The following is a 10,414-nucleotide window of genomic DNA, read 5'->3' on the forward strand; positions in this document are numbered from 1 at the left end:
GCTTGTCAATAATCAAATCAAATCAACTCAACTCTATATAAATACAATTGATTTGATTCGATTTGATTATTGACAAGCTCCAACATCACAATTCTGCTCAGACATTAATGCAATGTTTTCTCACGGTGGGCGACAGGACCTCCTGGGTGGGGAGCTGAGTGTTATCACGGTGTTATCACACAGAAAGTCTTCCAGACAGCCAAAACAAAGACAAGAAAATATGACGAGGCGTATCTCGGCCCTCGGCTTTACCACTGCAGCGGTGGGTAATAAAGAGAGAGCACGGTGTGTTCTGCGACACAAAACTTCAGCTTCAATATTAAATCATCAGACAGCTTGAAAATATTATTATCTATAAATGGGGAACGTTTGGGAACCAGCGCATTGCATGATAACCTATTCATATGACACAATAATCCATGAACTGTCCGATAGGGGCCATTTTGCATAATGGGTGCTTTTAACTCTATTTAAGACCAATAATATTAGATACGAATGATGTACTTTTACTTTAGTGCATGTTTTTTTAAAAGCAGGACTTCTATTTGGTATCACACATGTAACTTAAATAAAAAAGGGATCTGAGAACTTTTTTTATTCACGAGCCCGATGCTAAACCTCATTAGAGATGATCAGAATTAACAATAAAAATCAAATTCTCTTGACTAGACGGTTTATTTTAATGTAAAGAATGCAATTAAAGTGAGTGTGAGGTGAGCTCGACAGCTCAAGAGACGGACACAACATCGGTTCATCACCTTGATATTTATGAGAATTGTTCATAAAGATGATTTTGACACACAAAACGATGTATTACTTCTGTAAAACATGTTTAAATACAAATGGTTTTAATATTTCCTAGATGTGTTATTGCTGCTGGTAGTGCTTTTTTAATGCAGTCAAGTAAAGTCGCACTGTGTTGGATTTATCGTGCTGTACATTCTTTTGTCTTCAGGCATGGCACGTATAAAACAGGAAATGTTTTCTTTAACGGCTATTTCTGTATTTTGTCACCTTCAACAATTTTGTAAGCCTAGTTTGAATGCACAATAAATTGTTTACACCTTGATATTTATAGTAAAAATGGTTGATTATGCATTTTTGATTATTACTTTCACAGATACAGGCAGTGGGGTCTGTGGGAGCAGGGACGGTGAGGAAGGGGAACCAATTTCAACGACAAACAAACTACCGGGGTATGCAAAAACCTTTTTTATCCAAGATCATAGTGTATTATTGTAATAATAACCGCTGTTATCTAATGTTTACATGCAACAGCTTATGTCTGCCTGTGCTACAGTTCTCCCACTAGATGTCAGCCTCTCACCACGCTACCCAGCTTTAAAGCTCTCACCGGGGGAGGAGGTGATGGAAGATGTTGCTCTGCAGATGGTCTGTTGTGGCTTCAGCATGTTGTGAACTTCTGTGTGGCCGTGTGAGCCCGAGGATGTGCGTGCGTGTGAGGGTGTGTGTGTGTTTGTAAACAACCCTTTTGTGTACGGGGTTAATGGCACGGTCGAGTCGGGATCACCCTGCGTGCCGCGGTTAATGGCATATACAGAGTTGAGTTCCGGAGAGTGGAGAAAGTAATCAGGGCCAGTTGCCAGGCGGTTGCCTCCTCTGAGGGGCCCACACCAACGGTCCCAGGTGTCTGCATGGCCTGATATTACTGGAGGCAATGAGCTGCAGCAGCCAGCGACGATGAGTTGGGGTGGGGGGGTGGGGTGGGAGGGGGTGGGGGGGGGGGGGGGGGGGTGAATACACATACACATAGTGCACACACACATATAACCACAAGCTCACGACTAAAAGACTAGACGGATACAGAAAACAGAAAAGCTTGCACAAATAAATTCTCACCATTGAGTCATACGAGAGTGGGAAAGTTTCCAGGTGCGTCCAAGAAATATCAGTCTTGTCGCACTTGGCCATGAAGGACACTTATGAAGTATTTTCTAACTGAATTCAATCTGTAAACATTCCAAGTACCCTACAGCCGACTGCGGTTGAGTGTATTTGTTGGGTGATTCATGGCTGGATCGTATTGGAAGGCCTTTGCTGGCACCCAGAGAGCCATTGTTCAGTAATGCAAATCTGTAACCTTGCTGAGAAGTGCCCAAGATTGGATGAGATTAGTGCAGATTGGGTATTGTGAACATCAAACGCTCACTTCCTTAACATCTTTTTCGGGAGGAGGGGGGGAGGCATTACCCCGCTCAAAGGCATATCTTTCTCCTCCAGGCAGGTGTAGCTTGGCAAGGGTTGTTAAACCTGAGACAGTTGATCAAATATTCAGCCAGTGCTCATTGTGCTGCTGAGAGCTATTTGGATGTGGCTGGGATAGCGCCGCGCTTTGTAGTGCCTCAGCGCCGGCCTCCCCTTCGTAGTTCCTTTTCGCTGAGTGCCCGGGTCAGCCGTCTGTCAGAGAAATTAATTTTTGTATGATTTCTTTAAAAAGAACCAAAGGAAAAGAAAAGGCAGCCCTTTAACTGGAGTAATCCATCTTAGACCAACGGTGTCAGAGTGATTCACGATTTCCAATTTAGCCACGGTTTGGATCTAAAGTAAATCAGGCGGGGACGGCTCCACCCTTTGTGCAGCCTGACGACAAACCCTCAGTGACAAGAGCTTTCAAATGAACATATCCCCCACATTCATCTTGTTCATCTATTACCTCAGACGCCCCGCTGCTTGTCCTACATAGATCAGCGAGCAAAGACCCCCTGACACAGTGTTTGAGTGCAGAGGAGGTGAGGCATTAGAACGAGCTAGGTGGCTACAGCACTGATAGCACATCGAACAAAAGAGCGGCAGAACCGAGAGGGCCAAGGTTCTGAGTCTGCGTTTGATTAAATTTGCTTTGATTAGTGACAACTGAATTCCCCGAGCAGGCTGTGAGCTCAGAATCGCAATGTAGCGACCACTCCAGCGAGCCGCTCACGGACATCTGCTAACTGAGATACACTCTGAGAGAAATTGTATTTGTTTAGACATCACACACACCAAACGGTCTACATTTATTAACCTTCTCGCTGGTCAGTATGGAAGTCCATTTCGAACAGTGTGATGGAAAAACTCACAACCCCGCAGGTCATTTTAAAGAGAGGCTTCATTAGTGTGTCGAAATAATGACTTAGTGGCACAAAATAATGACTTGGTGGCTCAGAATAATGACAAGTGTATGAAAAAAAATAAGATGTATCCAAAAAGAAGGACTTTGAATATTTAAATAGTGACAAATGCAAAGTAATGACTTACTTCCAATACAAAGAAATTCTCAAGAGGTAGTGTCTGGAAAAACTGACTATGTTAAACAATGAGAAACTCAAAAATAATGACTCACCTTTCTCAAAATAATGGAAAAACTGTAAAATAATGACCTAAGATATCAAAAATACTGAGGAAATGTCTCAAAATATTGAGTAAGTATCTAGAAATAATAGTGACTTACTTCAAAAATAATAAGAAACTTTCTCAAAATAATGGAAAACCCAGAAATAACGACCAAAGGTCTCAAAAAATACTGAGAAAATGTCTCAAAATATTGAGAAGGTATCTGGAAATAACAATGACTTACTTCAAAAATAATAAGAAACTTTCTCAAAATAATGGAAAACCGCAAAATAATGACCTAGGATCTCAAAATAATGAGAAAGTTTCTCAAAATACTGACAGAATTTGTGTTGAATTGTGTTTATTGCTGAAAGACAACAGACTCCACAATCCCCTGTGCAGAAAATAATGAACAGGAACAATTTGTGGATCAAGACGAGAGGGAATTTTACCTAAAGGACTTCACATGAACACGATGAATGTATTGTCCCCTATTTTATTAAAGGAGTATTCACACCAAATTAAAAAACAGTGTATATTCTCACTGACCTCTGTGGCCTTTGTTAGTCTTTTTATGTATTTCTGCACTGTGCCTTTAACTGTCCAACAACCACGCAAAACACTTGCTTGAAATAAATGTGGTTCGGCCGGCCATAGATCATTTAAAGATCATTGCTGGATCCCAGCGCAGCTCCAAGCCCGTGCAGGTGTAACCTCAGCATGAAGCCCCGGCCTCGTCCAAGAGCACCAACAATGTTCTGATTAATTGTTCCTGTCAGCCCGGGTCATTTTTGGGCTGCCTGCTATTCTGCATATTACTCATATCTGGCCCCAACAAAGGGGCACACTCACACTCAGCAATGTGCGAGGACGTACAGGTACACAGAGGCGTGTGCATCACATGGTCACACGCCGGTCCAGAGACATGGTCAATAACACACAAAGACGCGCAAACAAAACCCACTTTCAACGCCCGGGCTGCTGTGCCATAGCGATTTGTGCTCAGGCAGTCAGGCAACGCTCCAAGGTATTCATTACTATTGATGTCAGAATCCACAACAAGAAGTGATGGCTGAACCTCCTGCAGCCTGTACTGTTTAAAGCCGAGCTCCTCTCCCCCAGCTGTTGCTCTCTCTGTCTCCACTTCGGAGGTGGGGGGGGGGGGGGAAGAGAGGCTGTGATGATTAATGCACTCTCTGCTGGGATCTCGGGCAAAAAGAAACCTGGAGTTCCTGCTGAAGTGCTTCACTCACGTTGTGGTGATTCACTCACTACACCGTGGAACAACTCAAAGAAACAACGCATCAAGAATTGAAAAATCCCGACGGTCTCGCGTTTCTGCCACGTGTGCCGCGGCGCTGCTCGAGAGGGATGAGGCCTGATGCCTCCGAGTGTCGTCTGGAATGAGTCTCGCTCTTTTTTCAAATTCCAGTTTCTCAACCTGTTCCCGCCTTTATCAATCAAGAGGCTCGTGGCCTGTGGGAGCATAGAGAAATACTTTGCATCATTGTTGCAGGTTTATCGCTGTGGTAGATTGCGTTAATGGAATGATGAATAATGGTGTTTGTAGCGATGTCGATAGAGAAAACCTTTCCCATTCTGCTGAGAATTTGTTCTGCGCTGTGACGGCGGCTCTCTCGTCTTGCTTTCGGCGGTTGATTACTTTGATGTCTGCTCCCCTCAGGACTCCTGTTCTTTGCTGACGGTGCTCAGTGTAGGCGTTTAACCTGTATACTGATAACATGCACTTGATTCGGCTTGGTTGGTGGTGCTGCTGAACGCCGGAGATACCGCTCATCTCCGTGAGTGCAGCTGCTCGGCGATTCCTTCTTTTTTACAGTCGCTGCTTGTCTCACGACAGCCTGCGGGGGCAGAGGCTTTGCCGTTAATGAAATAACGCTAATAGAGTCTGATAACTTCTAATTTCTTCCGCTCCCCTGATGTACAGTAGGATACAAGTTGCTTTATGTACTAAAAAGGTAATATATGATAATTAAACGGGCACTCCAGCAGTTTGGTTTGGCATTTCCATTAAGTTTAGGGACTTAACACGAAACAAGAAAAAAGGGAACAGAGTTGAGGTTTCAGCATTTCAAGTGTGAAACCACCTGACATTTTTAACGTGGCGACAAAACTGGGTGTTTTTGACGAGACCTCGGCCACGTTTGTGGTGACAGAAACAAGTATTTTAAGCCTACACATGATCTTTTTTCCAACCCTAACCAATCGTTTTTTGTGTCTAAAAGCCCAACCAGAGCAAAAGCACAGCATTGTCACGAGATGAAATTGAAAGCTGAACCGACAGAGACGTAAAATTGCAACAGTGAAGTCTCGACATATTTGTGGTTATCAGAAACATGATTAAGTTGGGCCAGGATATTTTGATCAGCAACACTGGATCCTAACCGATGGCATCATTTCATCTGACCAGCCCTGCCTGGTAAACATCTACGTCTTCCGAAATCCATGATACCAGTTTGTAACACAGGCTTTCTTTTACAAAATATGTAGCCTGCAAACCCGGGTCGAGATAACTCTGATGACCTCATCTGGGTTATTTTCTCAGACTGTTAGACTTTGCAGCATAGAACTCACCATAACTAGTAAAATATCCCTGATGTTTAACATCAGTGGTCTGAAAAACCCAAGCTGAAGCCATATAATTCGAAAAGTCATTCATTAAATCAGCAAGTTGTGATGTAGTTGTATGATAAATGTAATTGTCTTACTTTAACAATAGCACTGTTTGAGTGTGCTGCCCTCTAGTGGCCCAAAATGGTGAACAACACGTCATTAGTGACAACAGTTGGAAGCTGAAGATTAACATTTCGATTCACTTCCAGGTTTGTAAAACATGAAAGTTTCATGATTTGAGGGTTTAAAGTGCTGGCGAAAATATTAGATGAGGGAAAAATAATAAACCTGAATAAAAGAGTGAAGAAAAACAACAAACAAAAACACTTCCAGAAGTGTGTTTCATATTCAAGAGTCTAAGAAGAACCTTAAGAAGTGGATGCATTATTCATTTTTTTCAGCAGTCAGATGTTTGATTTATGAAATTTTCTTTCTAAAATTTCTAAATTTTTAGCCATAAAAGCCCCCCCCAAAAAATGAGCCAGTCATGCTGATTCACCACGTGTCAAAGAGTGGTGGTGAAACGTCCCCGGCAGTATGACAGACAAGCGCCATCCACCACCATCATCAAAACATTTAATGAGAGAACACCTTTCAGAATAAGTTGTTTTATTCCTACAGTAGAGCTCTGCACGTCTAAGAAACATAGTTTTTTTTTCGTTTCGGTCCACGGGCACAACGCTGCTGCAGATCCCCTTCAGCGAACGTGTGAGAGCCCGAAAACAAATGCTCAACTTGCTTGTGTTGATAGAGTCGATGATAATACAGTCGTTACCTGAACCGTTCAATTTTCCCCTCTTTTCTACTTATAAATGTGACTCAACACTTTGATTATAGCAAGAAAAAAACACTGGAGTGGAAACTCCACACTTAGTAGTTAAAGGCTCAAGTGTGTTTAACGGCCATCAATTTCAACCGGGGGGCGATTCCTATCTCACTTTTTTTTTCTTCCTTTTTTTTCCCATTTTATACCCACAGGGTCATGGTGGGGTGTTGACAGCTCTTGTGCTCCACTCTGTATGTGTGGGCATTAGTTTGCTGTCAGTAGCGCTACCATGGGGCGACTGTTGCCATTAGCTGTTAGATTTCTGATTCACACCCAGTGGGAGTGGGCTCTCAGGAGCCAAGCTGCCAACTGGCTGGGATAATGTACAGCAGGCCTAGTGCCCCCCCTCTTCTGTCCCGTCTGACGGAACAGAGTCTGCTTTTCTTTCTTTCAGGTCCGATTAACCTGCGGATTACTTTTTTTGATTTACTTTGAATGTGATTTTAGCTTTTTATTACTCTGTCCATCATGGAAAAATCATAATGCAACAGGAGACTGAATCTTACTATAAATAATTTAAAAACAGGCAACAAAACAGACAACAGACAGACAGAATATAGGTGGGAAAAAAGCATGTAGTACAAAAAAAAAAAATGCAGGACTGGAGATCTTCTTGTGCTGGGATCACACCAGCTGCAACGCATGTCAGGATGCTGATGTTCAAACTCAGTACTCATGGGTCGGACTAGGGCTCTCAGGATCTTAGATTCTCACAGCTTGGCTATCCAACAGAGTCAAGATAACAATATTATCATGATATCTACAGAAAATTCATCTTTAAATGTGTTTGCTGTGCATTTTCTCTTTTTTTTTTGCAAATAAAATACGAGTGAAGGGATGTGGGCAAAGATTGATTACATACCAGATGACCTGATTAACAAAAGATTCACGAGGCCTAACATCTGCGAAATTCTTTACACAATATTGTCAAAGGTGTATGACTGAAACAAAAACAATAATTCCCTTTTTAATATCACAGTTATTGTCAGTATCGGTGTATCATGACGCCCTTACGTCTTTGACTTCGGCCTTCATTTTGATCTCATCTACACGCCTGCAAAGTTTCAGGACTGCATCGATAGAAATGTGGGCCAGGGGGAGTAAAGTATGAGGAGGCCACCCCCCCCCCCCCCCCCTACACTTTTGGCTCCCATCGCTCAAACTACACCCATCTTGGAAGTCTCCTCATATTTTACCTCAGCTGCACACCTGTAAGGTTTCCTCGCCGCCTCTTGCACGGTTGCAATGTCGTCGCACTGATAAAATCTGTCCACAGACAAACAGACAGACACCTGGGAAAGTACTCAAAACCCCTTCTGTGTTGGTTCCTGCTGTGAAATGTGTCCCCAGGAACTCATTTTGCCATAATGACACACACACACACACACACACACGCACACACACACACACACACACACACACACACACACACACACACACACACACACACACACACACACTCACACACGAAGGGAAAACATCACCAGTTGCAGATGGTTACAGATACAACAAACTTACAGATCAAACTTTAAGCATTAGTCCTTCCAATCAGAGATTCAGAAGTGGCAGATCCATCAAAAACATGCTGCTGTTGTGTCTTGTGAGACACAAAGGTGCTACCGTGAGCCAAGTTATTCTCATATAATTATTATAAGTAGTTAAATGTTCTTATTTCACCCATATTAGAATGTAACCTGCCCTGTCTTTGCATCGCTTCTTTATGATTTGTTTTGCAAATTTCCAGGTTAATGCACAGAGTGTGAACGTGTGAAGGGCACGTTGCCATTGGAGCAGAGACGTGGGAATCGGACGGATGGACGGGAATCTTTAATAGAACGCGACGTGCTGGATTTAAGAGTGCAGGACACGGGGAATCCGGAAGTTGGACTGTTATATGAGGGGGATATCACCCCTCTTGTCATGATTAATGCAGTTATGTGGATGTAACAACTGTCCCTGTAATAGCTCCCCCCCCCCAAATGATCGAGACAGTACTTTGCCCACCTAGCAGACCACTATCATACATTTAACTGTGTGTGCTTTGGGGGCCATACTGTGTGATTTCGATGAGCTCTAAATCACTTACATCTTCCACCGAGGAAAAGGCTTTAACCAATGAGAGAGGGAATCTTTTTTTTTTCTCCGCTGGGCTGTTTTCCAACAGTTTAAAGAGCTTTTAACCCCACACCGGGCTTTGTTTTCCTCTCCTCAGTGATGTGTAAAACTGTAATTCTTCCTTATCATGACCCAAACATGCAGCCATTCATCCAGCGGCTGCCAGTTTTTATTTGCTCGGCTTCAGCTCACTTGTCAGCCTCATGCCATGAATACCCGAGTGGTTAAACACAGGTAGTAATTCACCTTTTCCTTCATTTCTTTCCCCCCCACTAATGAAAATTATAATCATACAATACTGTGCACATTATGTTGTTCTTAGCTCCGGGGCTTAATAGGGTGATCATTTCTTGTCATTTCATTTGCCAGGAACTTTAATAGAATTTCTTGGATAATTGCAAAAATGCTAATGGAAATCAGAGCTTATGGAATGTAAAATTGCGAGAAAACAAAGCGTATGAGGGCGGATGAATCACCAGCAGTGATATTATTGTTAATATCGACGAGAGTACAACGAGAATTTTTTACGCATTAGTGTGCCTCTGCGCGAGAAAGGCTGTTACGACAGCGCAGAGAGGGAGCGGATCTCCAGAACAACCAGATATTAGCAAGGCAAAAGAAAAAAAACAAAATAGAGAAGGAAGTGATGATGTGATGCTCAGTAAAGCACAGTCAACAATAAACAAGCCATGCAGGCGGTCCGGATTTGCAAGCCATAAGCAGTCTCAATCTCCTGTATGGTGGGGAACCGCGAAAGGGGGGAAATGGGGAACGTTTCAATTACAGTATACATGGAAAGGGCATCTCTGCGGCAGGATTGATATGTCATTCTAACAATGTCCAATTAAAAAATGGAGAATGCTTCCATTATTCTTTTATTAGAATACCCGCGCCCGAAACTGCAGCGAAAGACATGCACATTCCCGGTTAAAGGTGAGAGTCCACCAGGCGTGAAATGAGTACAGCTCACATAAAATAATTTATATTTCCCCATGGCCGCCATAATTTAGTTTTGCAATTATATTGACTGTTTATATGCTCGTGTGTGTGTGTGTGCAAGTGTGTGTTTGTGTTTTTAATGCCAGTGAAACAAGCAAAATAGTGCTTGGATGACTGGTTCTATTTTCATGACTATTTATGAACTGGGACTGATTTAGCTTTAAGTATTAAGGCTCAGACGAGTGATAAACAGATGTACGTGTAATATTCTAACAACATCCATTTTATTAGTTGTGATATTCAACCGCCCACAGAGACATGACTTTAAAGCTTTCAGAGTGCATTGTCAAGACTCCCCTCCTTCCTTCCCCGACTGATCCATGCACAAATTATGACGTCATCAAGTTTCACAAATGATTTTGCAAGCTCATGTTTGGGTCGCAAGTTTGTTTTCAGCTGTGAATTATGTCAGAGTGCGTGTTGCAGGGTTTGGTTAAAAGTGCCACAGGAGCACAGACGACAGGTAGCAAAGGGCGGCAAATCAACCTGGTCTCATCGATCTGCAAA

Source organism: Sparus aurata, chromosome 17 (genome assembly GCF_900880675.1).
Source record: "Sparus aurata chromosome 17, fSpaAur1.1, whole genome shotgun sequence".
Classification (NCBI taxonomy): Eukaryota; Metazoa; Chordata; class Actinopteri; order Spariformes; family Sparidae; genus Sparus; species Sparus aurata.